The sequence below is a fragment of the Marmota flaviventris genome, chromosome 2 (genome assembly GCF_047511675.1).
Source record: "Marmota flaviventris isolate mMarFla1 chromosome 2, mMarFla1.hap1, whole genome shotgun sequence".
NCBI lineage: Eukaryota > Metazoa > Chordata > Mammalia > Rodentia > Sciuridae > Marmota > Marmota flaviventris.
In genome coordinates this window covers 3,693,188-3,707,584 of record NC_092499.1, presented here as the reverse complement: position 1 = coordinate 3,707,584, position 14,397 = coordinate 3,693,188, and the positions used below count along the sequence as shown (strand labels likewise).

Below are 14,397 nucleotides of genomic sequence, written 5' to 3'. Positions count from 1 at the left end.
GGGAACAGTCTAAGACATCCTTGGACATATATGGTCCTTTTTGTCATGTTTATCCCCTGAAGGGAGAAGACATAGGTCTTCTCTTGAATCCCTGTCTCCTCAATTCTCCCAGTGTGAAATTTGACTGTGTTAAGTATGACTTTGATATTTTAGATTCAACATGACCTTTAAACACATCTCTGTAACTTCATCTGGGTGCTCAAGGACTATATAGAGAGATACCACTGTTAACAGTGGAGGTAAATTAGTTTTGGACTTTTTGAGAGAGAATTTTCTATGTTGGTCTCTGTTGGGGAGCTTTCCTATGGAGTGTTTTGTCTTTCCTTTCCTTCCTGAGGGATTTTTCAAGATCATTTTTGACTATGTGACATTTTCAATTTCCACGCTAACCTGGAAGCAAATCCTCTCAATATACAACTCCATTCTGGAGATGATTATAGAGGTCTCCTCCAGTCCAGAGTTCCAGAGTTCTCTTGAGACTTCCTAGAAAGTGGTTGCAGGCACCTATAGGGCAACTGGAAAGACGAAATGAAGGCTTACACTGTTCAAATGTGACTTGAGGCCAGTGGCATCCAGGATTCTCTGGAGGAAAGTTTGCAATCCAAATGAAAGCTTTTTTTTTTGGGGGGTGGTGGTGGTGGTGGTGGTGGTGCTGCTGCTGCTGCTGCTGCTGCTGCTGCTGCTGCTGGGGATTGAACCCAGGGCCTTGTGCATGCGAGGCACTACCAACTGAACTATATCCCCAGCCTGGAAATTGTTCTTAATAAAATATCAAGTCTTGAAAAATTGACTAAAAATTCCAAAAGTAAAATCCTCCTTTTTTATGTAATAAAGAATGGACTTCTAAGGTGTGATTGTCCTCAGAGATGATTGCCTCTAGAGTGTCTCTGACATGCTTGTACACCCACACAGGATTTTGCTTCGGGGCTTTGAGGTCTTTGCTTTCTCCTGAAGCATGGTTAGCTAGGAAGATGCAGCTCCTGTGGAAGGCCTGCCTGGTTCAGGCCTGCATCTTGTCTGGGGTGGGGGTAGTGTTGTTGAAGACCCTCAACCTGAATGCTGTATGATAGGCTCCTTGTTAATTAAAAAAAAAAATTTTTTTTAGTTGTAGATGGACACAATATCTTTGTTTATTAATTTATTTTTATGTGGTGCTGAGGATAGTACCCAAGGGCTCTGTCACTGAGCTACAGCCCTCCAGCCTCTCCTTGTTAATCTTGACACAGCATGAACAGCAAAACAAAACAGACCTCCCCAAACCAAGCTTCAAAGGCTTTGGTTGTGTAGTCTGTTGGGCAAACTAGTCGCTTGCTAATGTAATACAGGCTCTGTGCTTCTTGCCATGATAGGGCAGAGGCTTCCTGGCAATGCTGATTGTCCTGTATGCCAAATCAGTATTCTGCTTTATGACACCTCTCCAGAGCATGTTTTATGTAGCATCTTGTAGAGAGGCAGCAGCTCTAACTCCGGGTACATGTGTAGTAAGGAAAGCCAACTTCATAAACTGTGTCAGTGGGGAGAGGGTGAGTCATGCTGAATCAGGGTGATGGTGCGTTTCTTTGCATTAGTTTGACAGGCTCATATTCAGATCCAAGGAAATTGTTAGCAAGTTTATTTATTTTCAAGACTGCTTAGGCATAGGTAATGTTAATTTTTAAAATTATTAAATAGCACAGTGAGAGGAGTGCATTAATAGAGCACCTTTTGTATGTGCTCATTTCTGGCAATCAGACTTCTCAGAGGCATTTTTCACAAGGAAACTGAGGTGATGATGTGGCGAGTACTCTTCAAAGCTAGGATTTTATCTGTGGTCTCTGACTCTAAAATTCTCATAGTTTCATCTGTCCTCTGCACTCCCCTGTTCAGTAATTTATGCAAACATCCTTCCCAACTACACCATGTATGCTTTATCTTCCACTCTGTGTGTAATCCTCAACCTCCCTGGTAAAACAGTCATATCTGGCTGTTGCCCTAATATTTCTCATGCATGTTTATTACACCATTTATAAATATATGGAATATAACAAATTTTTTAACAGGTTCCATGAATCCTCTGAAGTTGTATGCAAATGTTGTATGGTCATTTTTTCTTCTTCTGGACAATGGCAGCTTCTGTAGCTTCCTTCACATTCTCAATGGGTTCTGACCAAAACAAAACACCCCACAGTCTCAAGAACCAGTGCTTTATGGATTAATATTTTTAAACACTCTTATTAAATGAATGAATGCACATGAATTGCTTAGGACAGTGACTGACAGGAAGTTCAAGAATGTCATCCTTCTGTGACATTAATATTTGTTTTATATGTATGGTCTTCAGAACTTTTAAATAACTGAACTGCAGTCTATGGAGTCAAATATTACCAGGTTTATCAGTTCCTATGGTTAGCTATATTTTGTTTTTTCTTTCATTGTTTTTCTTATAGTATTTAGAGCCAAATCTCCATATATTTATAATACTTCCCCATATTTTTGAATTATCAAGATTCCCCAAAGTGAAATTAATTGCTGGGTCAATGTGCGTGAACATTTTTAAAGCTCTTTGCACCCGTTTCCAGTAGCACAGTATAGCAGGTCTAATGAGTGTATCTACCGAATACCAGAAGCAACAGGCCCGTCCTTCCAGGAGTTTTCTGTAGCAGAGATACTGAGTATGTTTGCTGTACTTTCTTGTACTAGATACATGTAGTGCCTATTACAAAGAATGTGTGTGAGCCACTGAATGCAAAGAATGGCCTGTGTAGTATGTATTTTTCCAGTTCCTAGAAGGTGGAAAACTGTTCTCTTTTGTGAATTTTCTTGATTTTTTTTCCTACTGAATAGAGTTCTTATCCTTACTTATCAGTTTGTTTGCCTTTTAATTTTACCTCATGTGATTTTAGTCAAATTTGTGGTTTACTTTGCATGTGCTTCTTTCTTTTCCTCCTACTTTCTAGATTCCCCTGCCTTGTCCTGTTTCTCCTCTAATTTTTCTCATGAAATTAGACAATTGTCTTAATATTTTCTGAAATCTCTATTTTATTTTATTTTGTTTATTTTTTGGTACCAGGGATTGAACTCAGGGGCACTTAACCACTGAGCCACATTCCCAGCTATATTTTATATTTCATTTAGAGACATGGTCTCACTGAGTTGCCTAGTGCCTTGCTTTTGCTGAAGCTGGCTTTGAACTCAAAATCCTCCTGCCTCAGCCTCCCAAAGCTGCAGGGATTACAGGTGTGTGCCACCATGCCCAGAATGTTACTACATTAAAAAAAAAAATTTTTTTGTAGTTGTAAATGGACAGAATGCTTTTATTTGTTTATTTTTATGTGGTGCTGAGGATCGAACCCATTGTCTCACACATTTTAGGCAAGTGCTCTGCTCCTGAGCTACAGCCCCAACCTTTATTGTATTTTTTTTATACCCTTATTTATTTATTTCTATGTGGTGCTGAGGATCAAACCCAGTGCCTCACACACATGCTAGGCAAGTGCTCTGCCACTGAGCTTCAACCACAGCCCCCTGAAATCTCTTGATATAAAAATATTGAAGCAATGTATATTTATTAAAATGCATTTTACTCATTTATTTGTTTTGCAGTGTAAGGGATGGAATCCAGGGCCTCATGTGTGCTAGCACATACCCTACCACTGAGCTTGTCACCAGCCCCCATATTTATATATTTATTAAGATGGAATCCAGGGGCACTTAACCACTGAGCCATACCCCCAGTCCTTTTTATCTCTTAGTTTTGAGGTAGGATCTCACTAAATTGCTCAGGACCTTGCTAAGTTGCTATGGTTGACTTTTTTTTTTAATATTTATTTTTTAGTTATAGTTGTACACAGTATCTTTATTTATTTATTTGATTTTATGTGGTGCTGAGGATCGAACCCAAGGCCTCTCATGTGGTAGGTGAGTGCTTTGCCGCTGAGCTACAGCCCCAGCCCCTATGGTTGACTTTGAATTTGTGATCTCCCTGTATGCCATTGTGCCCAGTGTAGACTTAGTTATTATTTTTTTTAATTTAAATCTTTTAGTGTTTAAACACTGGAAATAAATATTCAAGTTTAAAATAAATTTCTATAGTTTAGATTATGTACTTCTGCAAATGTCAGTATTTAGGAAAAAAGAGGTTTATAAAGGCAATAAAAACATTTAGTTTTTCCCCATATTACAGATTTACAGTGTAGAATGATTTTTCATAATGTTTTCAAGCCAGTTTGACAAATTTGGTATATCCAAAAGACCAGAAATCTGTGTACCAGTTCTGGGTGTAGCACATGTGCAGAAATTGTTCCTGCAGCCTGGTTAACAGTTTTAGAAACACTATGTGGTGGGGGTGGGTTTAAGGAGGAAGACTCTCATGGAAGGCTATTTAGGGTTTGTAGGGAAGGGAGAGTGGGATGGTACTAGACAGTATTCCTGCCTTTATGTAGTTGGGATATGATTCTCTTGGGATTTCTTTTTTTTTTAAGAGAGAGATATTTTTAAATATTTATTTATTTATTTTTAGTTTTCGGCATACACAACATCTTTGTTTGTATGTGGTGCTGAGGATCGAACCCATGCCGCACGCATGCCAGGCGAGCGCGCCACCGCTTGAGCCACATCTCCAGCCCTTGGGATTTCTTTTCTTGATTTGTACAGCTGCCACTGTGCTGTTTTTGACTGTATCCATGGGAACCTAAATAGAATGATAGCAGTTATAACTTGTTGCTAGGCAGATCTAGCTCATAATGTATTAAAACTTTTCATTAAAAAGAGTTTGAGAGGGCTGGGGTTATGGCTCAGTGGCAGAGCGCTTGCCTTGCATATGTGAGGCACTGGGTTTGATCCTTAGCACCACATAAAAATAAACAAAATAAAGATACTGTATCCATCTATAACTAAAAAATATTAAAATAAAAAGAGTTTGATATTTGGGCTGGGATTATGGTTCAGCAGTAGAGTGCTCACCTAACAAGTGTGAGATGCTGGGTTCGATCCTAACACCACATAAAAATAAATTGTGTCCAACTACAACTAAAAACATATTTTAAAAAAAGTTTGATATTTACCTTTCACGGGGAAAGGTAACTAAATGAAGGTAGTTTGGAATCACAACTGTGAAATTATATAAATGCTTTCTAGTACAAAAGACTAGTCATGTTTTTAGTTAATCATATGTCAGAATGGAAGAGAATTATTTGAAGTGACTGCATTTCTTAAGGCTGGTCCCTTATTGTAAAGGGTCAGTCAGTGTTGAAAGGTGTATTGATTGGATGCAAACCTGTCCTAGAGACAGCAGACCTCAGAGTGATCATATCCTAAATAGTTCTTCTGCCTCTGAAAGGCTTGGGAACTAACTAGGGTGGCTTCATGGAAATTGAGATACCACTGTCCTCTTTTGGTTACAATTTAATAATGAAAATAATAATGATCATTATTTTGGTGCTACTGGGGTTCTACCCAGCTCTACTGCTGAGCTGCATCCCTAGCACTTTCATTTTAATTTTGAGATGGGATCTCTCTATGTTGTCAAGGGTGGCCTTTAACTTTCACCTGTCTTATTCTTCTATATTGCTGAGATTACACAATTTTAATTTTTTTGGTACCATGATTGAACCCAGGGGTGCTTAACCACTGATCCATGTCCCTAGTCCTTTTTTTATGTTTTATTATTTTTTTTTTCCAGGAGGAAAATCATTTCATTCTAATAAACTCAAAGAACATCAGAACAGCTGACTTAAGGAGGCCACACATTTGCCCAGTCCCAACTCGGTGTACTTCTGTACCAACTCAGTGAACTTCTATATAGTTAGAACACTCTCATTTGCTGCCATTCACAAACACTGAAGCTATTAAATGAGGTTTTACATTGCAGTTTTACATTCATACTTTCACATATCAATTACATTTTTATGTTAAAGTAACTTGATCATCAGAGCCGATTTTCCACTTCAATTTGAATTTCTTGATTAGACTAATCCGTTAGCAATTCTGCACTGCTTCAGCACTTAATTGAAACCCTCACAGAGCTTAACATCAGCCTGGTTCTGGGCACACTCCAAAAATTGTTTTATCTCATAAAAGCAAGGGTCACCAAACTGCTGCTGCTGTGCTGGCTGGGTTCTCTGAGGCTCCTGGTAAGTGATATCAGGCTTTGTGGGCTTGGCAGTACTTCCTCCACTGAAGCCCCCCAGTGATGGCATGGCCCAGTATGTGCCCCACAGTAGAGCCCACTGCCACACCAGCCACAGTGGTTGCCATCTGGGCCATCAGACCTGGCTGCTGGAGTGCCACAGCAGGGGACCAGATTGCAGATGGTGGGGCTGCAGCTGGTGCCAGCCTGGAAGCAGCTTCATCTGAGGGGCCCGGCTGGCTGGGGGCACCACGCGCCGCGAAGTGCGGCTCCGGCTTCCACGCAGCATGGTAAATTCGCAGTGGCTCAGCCTTATGTTTTATTTAGAGACAGGGTGTCACTGAGTTGCTAAGTGCCTCATTAATCGTTGAGGTTGTCTTTGAGCTCTGATCCTCCTATGTTCACCTCCCAAGTTGCTGGGATCACAGGCGTGCTACATGGTGCCCAGCAATTTTAATTTTTCAATAGGTAAAGTTACTTGGAATAAAGTAACTACTTTTCAGAAGGCATCAAGTGGACTGTAATTGGCCTCTTACTGTGTTGTTCATATCACACAGTTTTCTTTTTCTTTTTGAGAGAGAGAGAATTTTAATATTTATTTTTTTAGTTATCCGCGGACACAACATCTTTGTATGTGGTGCTGAGGATTGAACCCGGGCCGCACGCATGCCAGGCGAGCACGCTACCGCTTGAGCCACATCCCCAGCCCCAGATCACACAGTTTTCTTCCCCAGAGGCTGATCTGATTTTTTTCTTTGGATCCGATAATAATTTTAAAAAACCATTTGAGTAAGTATTCAATAGATAATATATGGGGCTTTTGTACCAGCCACATTAAATGCATTACAGAGTAATTGTAAGAAGCAGTTGCTATCAACTCCACTTTACTCATAAGTAAACTGAGGCGTTAGAGGTAATAAATAACTTGCCTAGTCAATTGCATTCTTTAAGAAAGCAGGGGCCACCTTTCATTTCTGCTGTGTTCCCTGTATCTGGCATAGTTTCTCTGCAAAATTTCTAAAGGCTGGTCTCACAAAGATTGTTGTGGTATCCCTCATTTATAGCTTTGAACTTTGAGCTGCAACTCTCTCTTCATAGAAAAGTTGTTGAGAATTGGGACAGCGGTCTATCTGCATATTTAGCAAGGGAACCTGATGTCATGTGTGTGTGTGTGTGTTGCTCTTATTGGGAACATTTGAGAGTACATCCCGTGATTTGCTAAAGTCTAGTATTTGGGCACGAGGATAGCTAAGAAATGGTCTGTATAATTGTGACAGCAATCCATTTGGGTGTGTTTAGTTTTCACTGCTTAGTATCTTACTCTACTGTCCTTTCAGTTTCTTGATTTAATAGAATACATAGGAGTAGAAGGAGTCTTGAGTGTGGGGCACAGTGGTGCATGCCTGTAATTCTAATGACTCAGGAGGCTGAGGTAGGAGGATTGCAAGTTCCAGGCCAACCTCTGCAACTTACTGAGACCCCGTCTCAAAAAATAGTAAAGGGCTGGGGATGTGAGTTAGTGGCTAAGTGCCCCTGGATTCAGTCCCCAGTACCAAAAATAAAAATAAAAGAAGGAATCCAATAGACAGAATGAACTTCTTTGTCTGCCAATATTAGCAAGTGCCTGTGCTTTTGAAAATCTTTGTTTGCTTGGTATGTGCTTTGAGTTTTTAAACTTTTTTTTTAATAGTTAATACTGTAGGAATTTAACCCAGGGTTTAAACCAGGGATTTAACCTCCATCCTTTCTTAAATTTTGTTTTGAGATAGGTCTCTTTAAGTTGCCCAGGCCTGCTTGAATGTATAATCTTCCTGCTTTGGTCTCTTGGGTAGCTGGGATCATAGGCCTTTGCCATCATGTCTGACTAACTTTCTTACCTGTGAATTGTAGAAAATAAAATTTTAGAGCTGGGTAGGATTATTGAGATTATTTGCTAAGAAAAAAATTTAAGGACAATTTGATTCTATACATTATTGTGGAAGGCATTTCTCATTTGTTAAATGGGGATAGTATTTATTTCATAGAGTTGATAGGAAGATTGAGAGAAAACCTTTATAACTCTTGGGCTGATGATTAGTGGTAATACTAGTAATTTGAAACTTTGGGGACATTTGTCTGCTAGCAGAGCATGGACAGAAGTCTGGGGCAATATGGATGGGACAGGGGATGGGGTAGGAAGGCCATTTGAAAATAAGTTAGTTAGCTAATTAGCTAGTTTTTTTTTTGTTGTTGTTTATTTATTTGTGGTGCTGAGGATCAAACCCAGTGCTTCACATGTGCAAAGCAAGTGCTTTACTGCTGAGCCATAACCCCAGCCCCTTAATTTTTTTTTTTTTTATAGTATTTTAAAGTTGACAGTGAAAGCTAAGCAATAGAAGTGGAAGAAATGAGGTTTGAGAGAATGTGAATGAAGCATGCAGAGCTGGCAGGAAAGAAAGAGAGGTACAGAGATTGAGTTTTGATGTGACAAGTGATCGAATACCAGAAACAGGAGAACCTTCTGGAGATGGTGTTTGTGTTTTGGAAAAAGAAAAGTGGATGAGTGTGTAGTCATTTCTTTGGCAGAACTGATAGTGGATGGTGTGAGGCCAGTGTGAAGCACATGCCGCTGCAGGACCTCAGAAAGGCCTAGGAAGTGGAGGTCCCAGGTGTCTCCAGAGGCCTGGCATTGTAGCACTGGGGCTAAATGGGAGTGCCAACTGCAGGTCTGTAGGCAGTCCTTGATTTCTGGATTCTGGCTTCACTCCAGCAGCCTAATAACCATGCCTTCCCTATCCTAGCGTAGGACAGTTCACTCTTAGTCATAAGTTTGAACCAAAGAGACTCTAGATTTATTTGAAGGCAGAGGATGGATGGGACCAGACATGGGAGAGTGGGAATGTACATAGATTAAGTGAAATTTGCCTATTAAATGGTGAGAATCACTTGGCATCTCCAAATTCTATTAGCGTGGCCTCTGCTCTGCAGGCACCAGTTTTGAAGATTTTCCTTTGGTAGGAAATTGGCCCAGTTGTGAGAGTCTACAGATGCTGACAGTTGAATGTCTCCGTGTATTCTAGGGCCATTAATGTTTCCTTAAAACAACAGCAGCATCATTTTGTTGTGTCTGGCACTTTCTGGTGTCTGGATTTGGAAAGAGCTCAGTAGGCAGTTCTGGCTCAAGTTTCTTGGCTGTGGCTTCAGTTATGGTCACTTGGTGGCTGGACTGAACAGCAGGGTGCTGAAGCACCTTTTCTCCTGTGGTCTCTCACAGGCTGATTTGTGCTCTGCATAGCATTGTACTCCGATGCAAGCCTCAGAGGCAGGTATTCTTGGAGATCCAGGGGTAACCGTATTGCTCTTTATGTCCTAGCCTTATAAGTTCCATGATGGTACCATTCTGCCATAGTCACATATCTGCTCAGCTTTCTGGGGAGGGAACATGGATTCCCACTCTGCGAGGAGCTGCATTACTGTCGCACTGAAAAGAGGCACACATGGGCTGAGAGGGGTTATTGTGCGCATCTTTGGAAAATGCAGTATGCCACAGTTTTTGGTTTGATCCTAACAATTCACATTCCTCCTATTTGGAAATTACTCTTATACCCTTCCCCTGAACCCCTCCTGGTTTCATCACCTTATGGTTTAGCTACAAGTTTAGGATCTTACCACTTAAATCAGCCCCAGTATGGCCAGCTGAAGCTCCTCAGGTGTGCTTTCTCTAGCCCTAAACCCATGTGCATTTGAGATTGAAGTAATCTGCTGCTCCCTCCACTTCATAATGGTGGGAAGGTTTGAGATAATTGCTGCAGACACATCTGTTCAGAAGAGTGGACAGCAGGAGGTACAGTAGTCCCTGGTGTGTAGCTTTTTTGAAATTCAGCCAGGATTCAGTTCTGTTGCCTGGGAGTGATTCTCTGGAGCTCTTGTCCCTGTTCTCTGGGAGTTTTATTTTCTCTCTCTCTTTTTTTGGCGTGTTAATGACTGAACTCGGGCCTTGAGCATGCTAGGCTAGTGCTCTATCTCTGAGCCACATCCTCAGTCCTTTTTATTTTTCTTTTGAGATAGCATTTTGCTAAGTTGCCCATTCTGGCCTGGAATTTGCAATCCTTCTGCCTCAGGCTCTCAAATAACTGGGATTATAGGTGTGCACCATAGTGCCTGGCTTTTTGTTTGCTTTATGAGTTACTTTTTTTTTTTTTTTGTTCAAGAAATGGCTGTTTTTTTGAATAGGTGACTAGTTTTCTTTGTCAGCTTTGTGCTTATAGTATCTTGGAAGGAATGTAATCATCTCTTCATCCTGTGTTGTTTTGTCTCAATCCAACTGGTGCAACTCCTTTAAAAATGTTTTGGGCTCACTATGTTAATTTGTAATCCACTCCATTAGACAGAAGCCACATGGAGAAGTTTCTTTGTGACAAGTTCTTCAGTTCCTTGGGAGTCCGCTGTGAAACTGCTGACCTTCCCTTTCTCATAAGCTTTGGAAGGAGAGGATGTGCAGAGGCAGCCAGATCCTTAGGAAGTCCTGGTCTATTTGGGAGGTCAGTATGGACCACCTTTTTATATCTACGGGGTTTTTTTTTAAATATTTTTTTTAGATGTAGATGGACACAATACCTTTATTTTATTCATACGTGGTGCTGAGGATCGAACCCAGTGCCTTCCACATGTGAGATGAGCACTCTACCACTGAGCTACAACCCCAGCTCTGAGGTTTTAAAAAAGTTTTATAATTATAATGTGGATTTGATCTTCTCCCCTGAAAATAATTGAGAGTCATTTCTTTTTTATTTTGATAATCATTTTTGCAGTGGGGATAAGAAATAATTTGTTATTTAATTACTCATTGAACCTAGTTAGTCTTAATGCCTTAGTCTTAAAAAAATTATCATTTTAGTTTGTTTGCTTGTTTATTTATTTATGCAGTACTGAGGGTAGAACCCAGGTGTGCTCTCCCACTGAGGAACACCCCCAGCCCTTTTTGTTTTGAGATAGGATTTTGCAGACTTGCCCATATTGACATTGAACTTCTAATCCTCATGCTTCAGCTTCTGGAGTAGCAGGGATTACAGGTGTCCACCACCATGCCTGGCTTGATTCCATTATTTGTTTTTTAATTTTTCTGCAGTACCACATTTTTTATTGGAGCATTATAGTCATACACAATGGAATTTCTTGTTATATATTTGCATGTGCATTCAATATAATAATATAATTTGGCCAATATCACTCCCCAGCACTTCTCCCCTCTCTCCCTTCCTTCACCCCTTGGTCCCTTTCCTCTACTGCTCTCCCTTTGATTTCCAAGAGCTCCACCCTCACCTTTCTTTCTTTTCTTTTTTTTTTCTCTCTAGCTGCCACATATGAGAGAAAACATATGACCCTGACCTTCTGAATTTGACTTGTTTCGCTTAACATGGTGGTGTCTCATTCCACCATTTTCCTGTGAATGACATAATATCATTTTTGTTTATGGCCGAATAAAACTCCATTGTGTATATTTACCACATTTTCTTTATCCATTCATCCATTGATGGCACCTATGCTGGTTCCATAGTTTTGGCTACTGTGAATTGTGCTGCTATAAATACATGGGTATGCATGTGTCACTGTAGCATGATGACTTTAATTCTTTAGGATAAATCCTAAGGTAGAGCTGGGTCATATGGTGGTTCCATGTCTAATCTTTTGAGGAACCTCCATATTTATTTTTTTCATGTATTTTTTGGCCATTTGTATTTCTTCTTTAGTGAAGGGTCTGTTTAATTCATTTTTCCCATTTACTAATTGGGTTAATTGATTATTTTGCTATGATTTTTTTAAGCTCTTTATATGTACTAGATATTCTGTCAGAAGAGTACCTAGCAAAGATTTTCTTCCATTCTTTCTTCATGTTCCTAATTGTTTCCTTTGTTGTGCAGAAGCTTTTTAATTTGATGCTATCCCATTTTTTAATATTTATTTTTTAGTTATAGGTGGACACAATGTCTTTATGTGGTGCTGAGGATTGAACCCAGTGCCTTATGCACGCCAGGTGGGCACTCTACCTCTGAGCCACAACCCCAGCCCCCATTGCCATTTCATTTTTTTAAAAAATATTTATTTATTTATTTTTAGTTTTCGGCGGACACAACATCTTTGTTTGTATGTGGTGCCGAGGATCGAACCCAGGCCGCACACATGCCAGGCGAGCGCGCTATCGCTTGAGCCACATCCCCAGCCCCTCATTTTTTAACTCTTGACATTTTTTAACTCTTTGGTTCTAATGAGAATGTCATTCCCTGAGTATATATGCTGGAGAGCTGACCCTACATTTTTTTCTAGGAGTTGCATAGTTTCTGGTCTAATTCTGAGGTCTTAGATCCATTTTGAGTTGTTTTTTTGTGCAGGGTGAGACAAGGGTCTAGTTTTATTCTTCAACATATGGATAACCAGTTTCCCCAGTACCATTTGTTAAAAAGATTTTCTTTTCTCCACAGTATGTTTTTGGCATCTTTGTCAAGGATCAGATGACTATCTGCATGTGTTTCTCTGTCTTCTGTTCTGTACCTTTGGTTCATATGTCTGTTTTTAAGCCCGTACCAGGCAGTGTGTGACTGTAGCTCTGTAGTATATTTTGAAGTCAGGTATTGTGATATCTCCAGTGTTGCTCTTTTTTGGCTTAGAAATTGCTTTGGCTCTTCTGGGTCTTTTATTCTCCCAAATGAATTTTAGGACTTTTTTTTCTAATTTTGTGAAGAATTTTATAATATTTTGATGGGAATTGCTCTGAGTCTGTACATTGCTTTTGGTAGTATGGCTATTTTAACAATATTAATTCCACCTATCCATGAACATGGGAAATCTTTGCATCTTCTGAGGTGTTCTTCAATTTCTTTCTTTTATGTTCTAAAGTTTTCATGGTAGAGGTTTTTCACGTCTTTTTGTATATTTATTACAAGGTGTTTTTTTTTTTTTAAGAGAGAGTGGGGGAGAGAGAGAGAGAGAATTTTTTTTAATATTTATTTTTTAGTTCTCGGTGGACACAACATCTTTGTTTGTATGTGGTGCTGAGGATAGAACCCGGGCCGCACGCATGCCAGGCGAGCGCGCTACCGCTCGAGCCACATCCCCAGCCCACAAGGTGTTTTTTTTTGTTGTTGTTGTTGTTTTGTTTTGAGGTTATTGTGAATGGAATTTCTTTCTCAGCAGATTCATTGTCAGTATATAGGAAAGCTGTTGATTTTTTTTTTTGGGGGGGGGGTGGTCTAGGGATTGAACTCTGGGGCACTCAATCACAGAGCCATAACTCCAGCCCTATTTTGTATTTTATTTAGAGACAGGGTCTCACTGAGTTGCTTAGTACCTTGCTGTTGCTGAGGCTGGCTTTGAACTCGCAAACCTCCTGCCTTAGCCTCTGGAGCTGCTGGGATTATAGGCATGTACCATCATATCTGGCCAAAGCTATTGATTTTTGAATGTTGATTTTGTAACCTGCTATATTGCCATATTTATTAGCTCTAGCAATTTTTGGTGGAATTTTTTGGGTTTTCTAGGTATAGGATCATATCTTCTGCGAACAGTGATAATTTGACCTTCTTCCTTTCCTATTTTTAATCCCTTTTATTTCCTCTCTTTCCTAATTGCTGTGGCTAGAGTTTCTAGTAACATATTAAATAGAAGTGGTGGGAGTGGGGATATCCTTGTCTTGTCACGGATTTCAAAGGAAATGCTTTCACAGGAATTTTAGGTGGGTACCACTATGCCTGGCTTGACTTCTGTAGTTTTAATTGGCTTCCCAGCTCATTTCTCTGCTCTTTTATTTTATCATAGCAGTGGGAAGCAGTCTGAGGGGAACTTCTAGAATTCTGCCTGGAAATCTCCTTAGATGGATCATTGAGTTCATTTTCTGTTTTCTACATTTCTGCAGGACAGATTTTCCACTTCTACATAACAGGAGTCCCTTATTCACCAAGGTTGAGTAATTATTATTATTATTATTATTATTTTATTTCCCACTGGGCTTTTCCTGTCAGTCTCCTTGTTGAGGCCTTTCAGGTACAAACAGCCTCTTCAGGGCCCTCCAGTGCCTGCCTGCCTCCAAGATCTGAAGCTGTTGCTAGATTTTTTTGTTGCTGCAACATCTCACTTGCACATGCCACAGTCTGTTCCATTCACTCTTTTTTTTTTCTTTTATATTTATTTTTTAGTTCTCGGCAGACACAACGTTTTTGTTTGTATGTGGTGCTGAGGATCGAACCCGGGCCGCTCGCATGCCAGGCAAGCGCGCTACCGCTTGAGCCACATCCCCAGCCCTCCATTCACTCTTAGTG

The 14,397-nt window shown here is 40.1% G+C and overlaps 1 protein-coding gene and 1 pseudogene across 2 annotated transcripts in view; one reads left to right on the top strand and one right to left on the bottom strand.

Moving 5' to 3' along the window:
- Rcor1 (REST corepressor 1) overlaps nt 1-14,397 on the top strand; it is a 132,875-nt gene that overhangs the window by 33,091 nt on the left and 85,387 nt on the right. The window lies entirely within an intron of this gene.
- LOC114101589 (coiled-coil-helix-coiled-coil-helix domain-containing protein 2 pseudogene) lies at nt 4,619-6,395 on the bottom strand (annotated as a pseudogene).